This window comes from Urtica dioica, chromosome 2, assembly GCF_054948205.1.
Source record: "Urtica dioica subsp. dioica isolate 48M chromosome 2, U.dioica_male_clone48M_v1_H2, whole genome shotgun sequence".
Lineage (NCBI taxonomy): Eukaryota > Viridiplantae > Streptophyta > Magnoliopsida > Rosales > Urticaceae > Urtica > Urtica dioica.
In genome coordinates this window covers 46075734-46090725 of record NC_142757.1, presented here as the reverse complement: position 1 = coordinate 46090725, position 14992 = coordinate 46075734, and the positions used below count along the sequence as shown (strand labels likewise).

General features: G+C 36.2%; 2 pseudogenes; both read left to right on the top strand.

Annotated features, from left to right (window-relative positions):
* Positions 1 to 1107: 1107 nt before the first annotated feature.
* On the top strand, positions 1108 to 3248 carry LOC149405009 (germin-like protein pseudogene; annotated as a pseudogene).
* Positions 3249 to 7664: 4416 nt separating this feature from the next.
* On the top strand, positions 7665 to 8580 carry LOC149405008 (germin-like protein pseudogene; annotated as a pseudogene).
* The last annotated feature ends 6412 nt before the right edge of the window (positions 8581 to 14992 follow it).

The following is a 14992-nucleotide window of genomic DNA, read 5'->3' as shown; positions in this document are numbered from 1 at the left end:
ATAAATGTTTTTATTTTTTATTTTTCAAAAATTCTGGGCCATTGGATTTATCGCCGTTGAAAATCCAACGGCCACAAATTTTTGAATCGTTTTTGACCGTTGGAGCATTGTCATTTTTCGAAAATTCTGCGCCATTGGATTCATCGTTTTTGGCCACAAAAAAAATTAACTCAAATAATTTTCTCTTCTAAATACACACCAACACTTATTTCTTCACACCTCTCTCATTCTCTCTCAAATTCAAAACCTCAACAACGCTCAACACCCGGACCGAATCAAGGTTATCCCAAAATTGCTTAAATTTGACACTAATTAACCAACTTTCTTATCAAAACACCGAAGGTTTCACGAAATTTGACCCAACTCCTCAATCTCAATTTCCTTATGAACCTCCCACTTTTCAAGCTTTATCACCATATAATGTTTCCCACACCATTTTCCGCACCCATCCAAATCCCCCCACCACTTGCGTATTTTTCACATGAAGGTTATGTACCACAAATGATACACCAATTTGAAGATCCCAAATTATTGAGATGAAGATGAAGACGACGATGACGCAACCCAATCTCCATCCAACAACAAAAAGAGGTGGATGAAGAGGAGAATGGCGTGGATGAAGAAGAGCAACCTCCCATCAACGTAATCCAACCGCGACGAAAATTCACCACCAACACTCAACACACACAAGAAGAGGATGAAGTCCGACTACATCCGATATATGGACGGGGAGGTTTAAAGTTGACTATGTTAGTGTTGTTGTTCATACCGATTATTGGTTTTTGAACAAAATAATTATTGCTTTCAAGTGTATTGATTGAAATCATAATGCCGAAAACATTTTGAAAATTATTTTTGATGTTATACAATAATGGAAAAAAAAAAAAACTAGAATAATTATTTCCGTCACATTAGATAATGTCACGTCAAATACTAGGATGATTTATCTACTAACCAAAAAAGATTGAATGTCGTGAAAATCTACCAAATAACTTAAAATGTAGAGGATATATTGGGTGGATAATTATTTGAAATGCTCGTCAAGGAACTAAAAAAAAAAAGACAGCTAGAAATACAAATTAAACTTCAAAACCCATGAAGAATATCATGGCAATACTCTCTTCTCTCTTCCTATTTTCCCTCCTCCTATCACTATCACCGTCCCTCGGGGTGTCCAGGATTTTTGTATCGCGGACTACACATCTCAAGAGACCGCAGCGGGATTTGCCTACAAACACTACTACAAAAATACATATTAGAAGTCGCTATATTTACGTCGGGTACATTTTAAAGTGACGCACAAAATAATATTTTTGAGTTCGGTTGACGTGGAGAAGAGTAAAATAAAGGTCATTCAACCAGAACTAGTCACGTGGCCTCGCGTCGCTCAAAAAGCGAACGACGCCATGTGTAGTGGGGCGTCGCTCGCTTTTTGAGCGACGCCAAGTGTTTGAGCGACGCGCAACACACGTGGCATGGCGTCGCTCAAATAGCGAGCGACGCTAGGCATTTTTACTTTTTTTCTGTTGGATTTGAATATTATTTCATCTGTTTTGCTGCGGGAAAAATATAGTGGAATACTATTTTTAAAATTTTTTAAAAAATAATATTGGAGTCGCTCATTGAACAAGCGGCTTCCCATTTTAAATATTAAAAAATATATATATATTGACGTCGCTTAAAAAGCGAGCGACGCTAGGCGTTTTTATTATGTTAAATCGCATAAGTCCCGAAATCTCACAGCAGTTTACATCTTCATCTTCTTCGATATTCTCTCCAAAAAAGCAAAAAACTCCATTGAAACCTACCTCCACCACCACCACACATATCCACCGACCGAGGGACCGGCTTCCACACATCTCCACCGAGTTTACTCCACCCGGCGTCGTGTTCTTCCATGGTGAACGTTTTCAATCGTGGCTCACGGGTAAGAGATTATTTCTAGGGTTTCTTTAGGTTTTTTTTTTTTGGGTTTTGATTTCAAAATGTTATGAGTGAAAATCTTAGTTTTTTGTATTGGTTTTGTTCATAGCCGGTGTGAAAGACGTAGATTTGTTGTTATTTGCCACCGCCCCAGGCGCCCCTAGTCGCCGCCGCCCCTTCTCCATCCGGTCGCCGTCGGCTTTAGGTAGAGGGGTTTTTTTATATGTTTTTTTTTAATATATTAAATTTGTTGTTATATATTCTCAGCCCCTCATTAACTTGTGGTCGCCTTTAATCCGGTTGTCACTCGTCGCCGCCGCCCGTTTTAGTTTCCAAGTAAGTTTTTTTTTTTAATATTTCATATTTTTTTGTACACATTATATTGAGCGTACGTAATATTTCATATGTTTTGTTGCAGGAAAAATATAGTGGAATACGTATTTTTAAAATAAAAAAAAAATAATAATATATTGGAGTCGCTCATTAAACAAGCGACTCCCCATTTTAAATATTAAAATATGTATATATATATATATATATATATTAGGGTTGCTCGTTGACCGAGCGACGCCCGCCTGTCTAGTGTCGCTTTGTCAGCGAGCGACGCTAGTCTGGCATCGCTCTTTATATGAGCGACTCCAGGTAACATCAACCGTCAAATCCGACATGACACTTACGTGGAGCATCGCTCGATCATAAGCGACGCCCATACTTTGGACGTCACTAGCATACACGTCGCTCAAAAAGTGACGCCCAAAATATAACGTGTCGCTTTTTGAGCGACTCTAAAGGGGTATTTTGCAGTAGTGAAAGATCCGTCAAAAGTTACGCCTTATGACTTTGTGTATTCGGGCTTGGCCGCTCAAACCAACACTTCCAACATCCTCAAAGTAGGCGTTTCAAGTGCGTTCTACAATCAATTCCCGGGTGTCAATGGCCTAGGGCTTTCCTTGGCCAGGGCAGACCTTGAGCCCGGGGGTGTCATTTCCCTCCTCACCCACCCGAGGGGCTTTGAGATCCTCATTCTCCTCGAAGGAACCCTAATCTCGGGCATCATCACTTCCGAAAACCAAGTCTACCTCACGACCCTTAAGAAAGGTGATGTTATGGTCTACCCTCACGGCCTTTTGCACTTTCAATACAACACTCCCAAGTCAAACCCGGCCACGTTCTTCGTAGGGTTCAACAGCGACAACCCTGGAATCCAATTCATTCCCTTCAATTTATTTGGAAATGATTTCCCTACTGAGCTCATGCACGCCAACACCTTCATTGACCCTGATGAGATTAAGAGGCTCAAGGCTGTATTCGGTGGAAGTGCTTAGAAAAAACTCTGTCCCAATGATGACTCGTTGATGTTGGATGATACGTTAAGTTTGGTTCTTCTGCTTTTGTGTGCCTTTAGTTGTATCTGTTGTCTATGCTTTCAATCACTATTTAGCTCTTTCTGATGTAATGATAAAATAAATTGAAACAAAACTCCGTCGTAGAGTTTTTGTTTCTACTATTTCTATTCAAGAATAATAAAAGGGAAAATAACACATTTATACCCTGTGTTTTAGTGAAATGTCGAGTTTAACCCTCAGTTTTCAAAAATGTCGAGTTCATACCCTCTGTTTAACTAAAATGACGAAATTATACCCTGAAATGAATAACAGCGTCACAAATCTCCCTTTCATTGATATTAACTCTTATATAAGAAAAACCGAATCAAATCTAAATCAGTACCCTAATTTTCAAATTCTCAATTTTGAAAAAAAAATAGCCTTAAATTAAATTTAAATAATAAAACTCATACCGCCTAATAAATGACTTCATTCCGTGTTCGAATTGTAACTCTAAATCTTGGATTCTCTGTTCGAATATGCGATTTTGATGACTATCAACTATCGATGTTTACCCATTTGCCTCTTTTTGTGTTCTTCACGATTAAGAGACTGTTGTTTATTTTTTAGTTTTTAAATAAATTACATATATGGCGCGAATGAATAAAGATAATTGGTGTTTATATTATAAATATTATAGTCAACGTCAATGAAAAGTCAATAAAAAGAATATTTGTGACACTGTTGTCTATTTCAGGGTATAATTTCGTCATTTTAGTTAAACAGAGGGTATGAACTCGACATTTTTGAAAACCGATGGTTAAACTCGACATTTCACTAAAACACAGGGTATAAATGTGTTATTTTCCCGTAATAAAATGATGAGTTTATGACTTTTGTTCTATAGCATGTAATCATTATTCTATACAATCTATATACACTCATGCGCATATGGACAATAAAAGTTGCACGGACAGTGTCCAATTTTTTTTTTTTTTTTTTTTTTTTTTAGGAATTTGGACGGTCTAAATTCCTAAATAATTAATATGGAAAAGATTAATGGACTCCATATTAAATTGAAAAAATTAGTTACACCCCATATTAATTTGAATGTCCAATTTTCCAAAATAATAAATGTTTTTATTTTTTTATTTTTCAAAAATTCTGGGCCATTGGATTTATCAGCATTGAAGATCCAATGGTCACAAATTTTTTAATCATTTTTTACTGTTGGAGCGTCCAAAATTACAACAAAAAAAATATATTTATAACTCAAATAATTTTCTCTTCTAAATACACACCCCCACCAACACTTATTTCTTCACACCTCTCTCATTCTCTCTCAAATTCACAACCTCAACAACACTCAACACCCGGACCAAATCAAGGTTATCCCAAAATTAAAGGACGGTGAAAGTCTGAGGGAAACGACGAAGATAGCGGAAAGAAGTGTCGTGTTCTTCATGGCTCCAAAATATATATATTTTGTTATGTATTTTCTTTTGTGGTCTTTTAATTGTTTTGTGAGTATAGTACTGCGTAGCACGTATGGGATTTTAAACATAGGCTCTTGCTCGTTCCGCGTGTTTATTTATAGTATAATATTGGAAAATCCATGCTGCATGCATAGTTATTTGAAAGACGTACGAAATTAGGCGTATACATATTTTAAGTAGAAAAATGTAAAGTAGAACAATATTTGATATAATTTTACCATCAAAATATTTTATTGGAAAATCAATATATGAATGTTTGCCCCTCAATATACTTCTCACAATATTTTAAAAACGTGTGTAAGTATTTTGTTTGTCTACCTTTAAAAAAATATAAATAATAAAAAATAAATTTGAAAACCTTACCATCAATGTCCTATTTGATTACAAAATTTATGATATAATTGTTTGTACTTAGCTTAAGTATGTACTAAAAATTAGCAAATCAAAACTTCTATGGTGTCAAAATTACCTTTGTCTAGGGTAGTCAAAACTTGTAGTGATATTGATCTCTCACGAGTGTTAGACTACACGACACGAGCAATCACTTCCAAAAGAGTTGACCACTCGCACTAACGAGCTCGACTCCGACGAATATAAATATATCACCGGACTATATACAGAAATAGAACAATTTCTAGAGCTTTTGAATAATTATGATTGTGTATTGTTTTTTAATGACAAGGAAAGGCATGTTAATACACGCCAAGCGAATGCGCAGCATGGCATCATCAATTAAGTGTGTTAAAACTCGAAGGTTACACAACTGTGAAGGATTTCAAATGCACGATTAATTCCAAACATGATAATTTTTTTTTTCTACAGTTATGAATGAGAAAACTTTAGACTTTAGGTGTGGTGGAGAAAAAATTAGACTTCGGGCGGGCGTCGGATCAAGGGTGTAATCTATCTCACCCGACCCAACACATGTCCGATCAGACGGCACGCGTGTAGTAGGAATGAATAAGTGCATCCTAACCCATCTACAAAATTGAGCATTGTCCAAACACTTATGTAATGTAATACTATATAAACTCTATATGGTTGAATTTTCCATCTATGCTGCACTTTTTCCTTAATTTTTTTTCACAACACATTCATTTCGTTCACAATTTTATTGTCTTTTTTTTTAACAAGCTCTCAGTATCAATTACTCTTTTAACTTAGCTTTAGCATTGGTAATTAAGTAATCAATCTTATATCACTCATTAAAAAATAAAAAATAAAAAAATTAAGAATACGGATAAATCTGGCCAACACATTCGACGAGTGAACTAATCAATACGAAAATATACAATTAAACAGTATTATTATATTGCCTCCTTTCAGTTTAAGCCTTGTGTCCCAAGTATATTTTTTAAAATGCATGAAGTCATGAGATTATGTAGAAGTCTTAGACACACACGTATGGGCATACACCAACATCATGAACAAAAAAAAATATATATACAAGTAAATTCAAATCTGGTTATATATATTGAAGGTCTTGACACTAGATTAAACTTGGGATTGTTATATACAAGAAAGTCAACAACGACCAGGTCAATATTTTTTATTCAAACTCGGAGATACATCACTGTATTAATTAACTTAAACACTCCACATCAAGAACCCAGTTCTTTTAGGACCATCCCTCAACTATATTTGCATAATTTGCAATTTCGCTGTGTAAAAATTTCTTGAATATATAAAACGTTAGGTAATCAAGTACGTGTTAAAATTACCCAGAACTTATTTTTGGCCGAAATCGGTTTCTAGATGATGTGGAAAAATATAGGTGGATTCAAGACCTTACAGTCTTTCGATCATAAATAAAACAAAGATACTAATGTTTTATTTTAAGTATTTAATTAGAATAATGTACTCAATATCCGAAAATGCTAAACTACTGTAGTTTCACAGAGAAAAATAGTAAACGTTAGACCAAATGCATTTCATTTCTTAATTTTGACATTTGTAATCGCATGGAGGGTGAAATAGAAATACTGCTTGAAACTCATGTACCATCAACGCTTTTAGATGAAAACATATAATTTTTTAAATTAAGAAAGTATATAATTTATTTCAGCGTAATTAAATCCACAAAACTTCAGATATCATCAAAAGAGAATCAGTATTTTATTCCTAATTATTGTGAATCCAAGAAACTTCTTCTAAACTCGTTTATATTCTCAAACAAGTGTATTATGTCAACTTTGTTGGAGCTTCATATTAGGCGCGCTTTGGCATTTGTGAGATTTGATACTAATTCATAGGAAAAAGAAGGAAACGTAATCTTGCGATTCGATCATAAATTAGCAAAGCCTTGCTCAAAAAAAAAAAAAAAAAAAAAAAAAAAAAAAAACCCTAATATAACCAATTTAAACGTTTTCTTTTGCAAAATAACCAACGTTTCGTAAATATTAGGTAAATGGCTACTGCATTTTATTTACGCTTATTCACAAGCGTATATTTACCAAAATACCCATAAATACCAAAAAAAAATTGAATTTATTTATGGGTATTTTTGTAAAAATACACTTGTAAATAAAATGCAGTGTCTAAATCCAATGTTAAATTCGGCTATTTTGTTAATTTTTTGAAGAAAAAAAATTGAAGAAGAAGCAAAGTCAAAATAATTTTAATAAGCTATTAGAAAAATGTGTTATAGTCTCGTACCTTGCCGTGGGAGCATTTGGTTTTTAAATCCTGATTTCAGTTCTTATGCATTATAGGATAATATTAACTAATGTAGATTCATAAAGACAATATAAAACATATTTTGTAATGTTTACCTTGGACAAAATAATATTTATTCAAGCATTTTAAGACTTTTGTAAACATGTAGAGGCTAAAGTATGTATGATGATAGAGTTTATACGTAAGGACTAAGTTATGAACCCGCTATAAAAACCCCATACATACAACCCCATATACCACACCCAAAAAAAAAAAGTAAGCTAGAAATACAAATTACACTTCAAAAACCATGAAGAATATCATGGCACTACTCTCTTCTCTCTTCCTATTTTCCCTCCTCCTATCACTATCACCGTCCCTCGGGGCCGTCCAGGATTTCTGTATCGCGGACTACACATCTCAAGAGACCGCAGCGGGATTCGCCTGCAAAGACCCGTCCAAAGTTACGCCCTATGACTTTGTGTATTCGGGCTTGGCCGCTCGAACCAACACTTCCAATATCCTCAAAGCAGGCGTTTCAAGTGCGTTCTACAATCAATTCCCGGGTGTCAATGGCCTAGGGCTTTCCTTGGCCAGGGCAGACCTTGAGCCCGGGGGTGTCATTTCCCTCCACACCCACCCGAGGGGCTCTGAGATCCTCATTCTCCTCGAAGGAACCCTAATCTCGGGCATCATCACTTCCGAAAACCAAGTCTACCTCACGACCCTTAAGAAAGGTGATGTTATGGTCTACCCTCACGGCCTTTTGCACTTTCAATACAACTCTCCCAAGTCAAACCCGGCCACGTTCTTCGTAGGGTTCAACAGCGACAACCCTGGAATCCAATTCATTCCCATCAATTTATTTGGAAATGATTTCCCTACTGAGCTCATGCACGCCAACACCTTCATTGACCCTGATGAGATCAAGAGGCTCAAGGCTATATTCGGTGGAAGTGCTTAGAAAAAACTCTGTCCCATGATGACTCGTTGATGTTGGATGATACGTTAAGTTTGGTTCTTCTGCTTTTGTGTGCCTTTAGTTGTATCTGTTGTCTATGCTTTCAATCACTATTTAGCTCTTTCTGATGTAATGATAAAATAAATTGAAACAAAACTCCGTCGTAGAGTTTTTGTTTCTACTATTTCTATTCAAGAATAATAAAATGACGAGTTTATGACTTTTGTTCTATAGCATGTAATCATTATTCTATACAATCTATATACACTCATGCGCATATGGACAATAAAAGTTGCACGGACAGTGTCCAATTTTTTTTTTTTTTTTTTTTTTTTTAGGAATTTGGACAGTCTAAATTCCTAAATAATTAATATGGAAAAGATTAATGGACTCCATATTAAATTGAAAAAAATTAGTTACACCCCATATTAATTTGAATGTCCATTTTCCAAAATAATAAATGTTTTTATTTTTTATTTTTCAAAAATTCTGGGCCATTGGATTTATCGCCGTTGAAAATCCAACGGCCACAAATTTTTGAATCGTTTTTGACCGTTGGAGCATTGTCATTTTTCAAAAATTCTGGGCCATTGGATTCATCGTTTTTTGCCACAAAAAAAATTAACTCAAATAATTTTCTCTTCTAAATACACACCAACACTTATTTCTTCACACCTCTCTCATTCTCTCTCAAATTCAAAACCTCAACAACGCTCAACACCCGGACCAAATCAAGGTTATCCCAAAATTGGTTAAATTTGACACTAATTAACCAACTTTCTTATCAAAACACCGAAGGTTTCACGAAATTTGACCCAACTCCTCAATCTCAATTTCCTTATGAACCTCCCACTTTTCAAGCTCTATCACCATATAATATTTTCCCACACCATTTTCCGCACATCCAAATCCCACCACCACTCGCGTATTTTTCACATGAAGGTTATGTACCACAAATGATACACCAATTTGAAGATCCACAAACTTATCGAGATGAAGATGAAGACGACGATGACAGAACTCAATCTCCATCCAACAACAAAAAGAGGTGGATGAAGAGGAGAATGGCGTGGATGAAGAAGAGCAACCTCCCATCAACATACCGCGACAAAAATTCACAACCAACACTCAACACACACAAGAAGAGGATGAAGTTCGACTACATCCGATATATGGACAGGGAGGTTTAAAGTTGACTATGTTAGTGTTGTTGTTCATACCGATTATTGGTTTTTTGAACAAAATAATTATTGCTTTCAAGTGTATTGATTGAAATCATAATGCCGAAAATATTTTGAAAATTATTTTTGATGCTATACAATAATGGGAAAAAAAAACTAGAATGATTATTTTCGTCACATTAGATAATGTCACGTCAAATACTAGGATGATTCATCTACTAACCAAAAAATTGAATGTTGTGAAAATCTACCAAAGAACTTAAAATTTAGAGGATATATTGGGTGGATAATTATTTCAAATGCTCGTCAAGGAACTAAAAAAAGAAAGACAGCTGCATAATGGCCTCCAAAAACGAAATTTTCAATTAGACAACAACACGCGCTGGAATTCCACTTTTTTAATGCTCACTTATTTCTTAGAGGAAATTTATGTTGATACACTACTACAAAATAGGCTATTTGCGTCGCTCAAAGAATGACGCAATTGGTAATTTGCACCGCTTTTTGAACGAGCAATATGCGTTACCGCTATAGGTCTAGGATGTCGCGTATTAAAAAGCGACGTTCCACGTGGCGCCACATCATATTTGGCGCTAGATGAAAGTATGAGCGTTGCTTGTTAAAAAAATGATTGGAATCAAATCTAGTATCATAGCGGCGCGGGTGATTTTGTTGGCGTGTGTGCAAGATCCATTGAGCCGTTGAGTTTGAGAGAGTAAAGAAAAAATTGAGAGAGAAACAATATGGAAACAGAGATGAGCGGGCAACAAAAATAATATGGCAACTTATACCATTGGACGTCACTCAAAAGTCGAAGCGACGCTTTTGGGACGACGTGGATACCCCATTATGTAGTAGTGATATTACGATTGCTTACATCAACTCAATTCATGGGTTAGATGCCATAAGCGCCGATAATATTAATTTGACACAAATTTGGAGTACTTTTCTAAATATTTTTAGCATCAAAACTTGCTCATTGTCGGCCGTTTATATACCAACATCCCATATAGGTATCCATTCGTTGTTACAAATAGCATCTCATCTTGATCAATATAGCAAGTTCAACATGTTTAGTGACTGTGTAGGCCATATTAAATCAAAGTTTTTAAAATATTGAGGTTCCAAAAAAAAATTCTATTGTTGTATGGATATGATTCTATTCTAGACCCTCATAGTAAACTTGAAGGGTTGAGAGGAATTTTAGAAAGTTTATAGACATGTTAACAAAGCGAATATTACGTTACACATGATCACACCATAGTTGTCGATGTGTTTTTTTTTATCTTTTCAGAAATTACGAAGTGAAGTATGGTGTTAAAACCACGAATCTTTTTTCCTCGATAAATAAGCTCATCTCCTAGAGGAGCCACTGCTTTCCGACTAATGTGACAATTTAGCGGTCAATTTTCTGCACAATCATCCTCGAATGCAAGATGCTCATCCTCGAATGCCAAGATCAACCTCTACAACTCAACCCGATGGGCGGCAATGGACTATGATAACATATAACTCTTGAAGTGGTGGAAAGAAAATGAAATTGTGTTTCCGATATTGTCCAAGATGGTCTGCGACATCCTAACCATCTCTGTCTCCACTGTGTCTTACGACGCTGCTTTTAGTAGGGCGGGACAAATTCTTGAAGATTGACATGCAAGCTTATCTCTCGAAATGGTCGAGGCACTCACAATTGGAAAAGATTGGTATTAAACCAAGAAGCGAATACAAGAAGAATTTGAGATTGCCAAATTCATCAAACAATTTTTAAATGTGGATGTCAATTTGAATAAGGAAACTTAAAACTTGATCCCTTGTAATTTTAATTGGATGATTGTCATTTTCATTTAAAACTTTTTCTTTTCTATTTTTCATTTGAATGATTATATTAAATGATTATACATATTGGTAAATTGGAAAGAGTTTGTTTAGTTATATTAAATGATTATACATATTGGTAAATTGTTACACTACTTCAAAAATAGTTTTTGTTGTGCTATTTAAACGACGATCGCTTAAAAAAGTGCCTAATGACATTTTATTATAATAATTGATTGAACTAGAATAGGCTAGTTAAAACGCACCACGTCACGTCAACATAAGCGCTGGTACTATGCGCCCTCTGAAAAAGCGCCCCAAAATCTTTTCAGTCCAATTAGAATGTGTCATCTATCTATTTGTAGAGTGCTTTCAGCGGCACTTCACCTATAATTTCCATTAGACACGTCCATATACTGCCACGCAAGAGGGGAACCACGTTGAAGCAAAACTTCAGCTGTGGGATAATCTCCATGGACAAGTTATTTCTAGTTTTGTGTTTGATCTAATTTTCCAATTTGAATTCTGCCAAAATTGTCTAAATTTGTATAAGAGTCATCCTTCTTTTATTAATGTAGGTCTTCAATCAAGTCTCACCACCTCTCGATCTCATTTCGGATGTTTTCTTCGAATTGGAGAATCTTTTATCAAGATTCAACAATGGAAAACTTCAAGCCGGATATTGATGGAGATTTTTTATTCAAAATAAAAACTCACACGATGCAAGCGCACTAGTGCGTCAAGTTGTAGATTCGCTAAAAGAACGGATATCGATCTCACGAGGAACTCGTCCTAATTTTCGATGCAAACTAACCTGAAAAGCTTCGCCTTTTGTTTTTAGAAAAAAAAAATCCATGTCTTTCCAGATAAATAATCTACAAAAGTAATGAAGTTCTAAGATTTTCAAAGTGATATATACACTCGTGGGAAATTTTAGCATGTGAGTATTTCGCAAAATACAGTTCTTACTGAAGACAAGATTTTTGAGATCTATTACTTTGATGAGCTCTTGCTTGGAATCAGAGGCCTAATGAAATAAGATTTCTTTTGAGATCATAGATATCCTCACATCTTTCAGGACTTTGTAAGAGCTATCTTTGAGTCTTATCTTCACAGCCAATCCCTAGCTGTAAAATGATTATTTCCCATTAGCACTTTGAAACCTTCACTTAGCCGATAGGCAAATAGTTATTTCAGTCTTCGTGTCATGTACATAGAAGCTACACCTTGAGCTAAGGATCCATTGATCCTTAGGTTCTTCATTTGACACAGTCAATACTTTTGCTTTATCAAGGCCACAAGAGACATTTTCTCAGTCTTTTGAGTTTTGGTCTTCCTTCCTTCTCATAGGTCTCCACTGACTTTTTTTTGCAATGCTAACATATTTAGTGACTCTTTTTGTTGCAATACTGACATCTGTGGATCTTAACTTTGACATTTCCTTTGTCTATTCTCTTAGGCATTTCTCATACATTTAATCATTCTGATCTTGTGCTCTTAGGATTAGCCTTGGGATCTTATTCTTTGGAATGTTGTGCATCAAGGATTAGTGCTTCTTTGCTATATTTCAAAGTATCACGTAGTTATTCTGAAGGTTTAGGGAGACAGTTGAGTAAGAAGATAGTCTGATCCTTATCTTCAATCTCAACATCAAAAATTTCAAGATCATTGACTGTCGAGTTTTGTGAACTCACCAATATTTTCATCTATAGATTTATAATCATTTATGTTGAAGCTGTAGAACTTTTGCTTCAAGTAGATACAAGTAAGTAGGGACATTATCGTGAAAAATTACTCGAGCTTGAGTTCATCCCCGCGGCAGTTTCTTGTTCAATCACCTTTCTTAGAATTTGATCATTGAGACCCAAGATGATCGCATTGTTGACCTTCTTTAGAATCTTTTGTTTTCTAAAAGGTGCAGAGATTCAGACATATTATTTTCCTTCCGAATCATCATCGAGCCCTAGGTTTTCAAGTTGAACCTTGATGCAGACCAGCCCCACATCGAACAAGCTTTGACGTTTCTGGAACGATTTGAGAAACAGTCCAAGCACTGCGACTTTGAGGAGGCCCACCGGTTGACTCGAGCGTCCGCTTCACTATTGGCGCCATTCGTTTCGAAGGTGCGGACGATAGCTACTCAAGACGTTTTCGAGTCAGTTCGTTGGTGTTCGAGTCTTCGGGGAGACGGTTGAGAGGTCGTTGTTAGCGAGTTGGCCTTTGTGAAGGCATGCTCGCGGGATAGGGCCTTGTTCAAGGGAGAGCTCGACCATATAGTGTTTCGCAATATCGAGCTGGATCTGAATTGTGGTCCATCTCAATACCTTCTGTGGGCCTATAATTTGGATTTTGAGATTGCTCTCTTGGCCTAGATTGGAGCAAATTAAATTAATCTGGGCCCAATCAATAAGCACTAAGGTATGACAAAATGTAACATCAACAAACGCCATTAAAGATAGTTTGTTACAAAGTTAGATTTGAGAGAAAAAGCTATAGAGAGAAAACCGCTCATATGTATTATTGCTTGAAGAAATTATCAGTTTACAATCCAGAGTAAATAAGTAACTACCTGACTAATTCTATTAATTCTTAGTACACGCACACGCGCGCGCACACATATACACACTAATTCTATTGAAGGTTATGCGGCTATCTAGCCTAAAATCTAAAAAATAACCAAAATACATTTTCACTCACTCTCCAATACTGATATCGCCCTTTATCTCCGTCGCCATCATTGTCGATCTCTGTTGCTATTTTTTTCGATCTTCAGTGCCATCGCCTTCGATCTCCGCACCATCGCTGCCAACATCATGATCTCCGCCATCATCGCCGTCAATCTCTGTCTCCATCTCCGTCGATCTCCGACTCATCTCTGTATATCTCTGTCGCTATCAACTTCGATCTCTTTCGCCATCTCCGTCGATTTTCGACCCATTGTCGTCGATCTCCAATGCCATCTCCATCGATTTCCGACCCATTGTCGTCGATCTCCAATGCCATCTCCATCGATTTCCGGTCATCGTCGTTGATCTCCATCGCCATTGATGTCGAACTAGGTTAGTTAAGGTAAATTTCAGTTAGTCGGCCTTTATCTTCGTGTTCAACGCTTGTGAACCAGTTTTCTTACAATTTCAAAATAATTAATCCAGGTGTCCAAAATTTTAGTCCAGTGTTTTTATGTGTATTGACTTGTCTGAGGCATTCGTTTCATTTCGCTCATGAGAGTTCTATTCAACCTCTTACCTTGAGTCACAAAATCGAAGGTTTCAAACAACTCTACAAAAAAAAAATACTAGATTAAAAAAGGGTCAAGCGGCTATATAGCCCGATAGAACTTAACATTTTGCAAAATAGCCACAGTTTGCCAAGTCTAAGCAAACTAGCCCAAGTTTTTTAAAAGCCCAAATATGCCCCTCGGCCCAATTATTGAATTCTCTCGATTCTTTTCCTAATTCTCTCGTTCTGTCTGGCGATTTTGAACGATATTCCCCGACTCTGTCTCTCTAGCTCTCGACAAAACCCTAGAAATCACCAGCGTCGCCGTCGTAGCGAATTCTCTCGACGAAACCCTAGAAATGACCAGCGTCGCCGTCGTCAGTCTTTCTCTCGCACGTCTGCCTTCGCTGTTCTCGA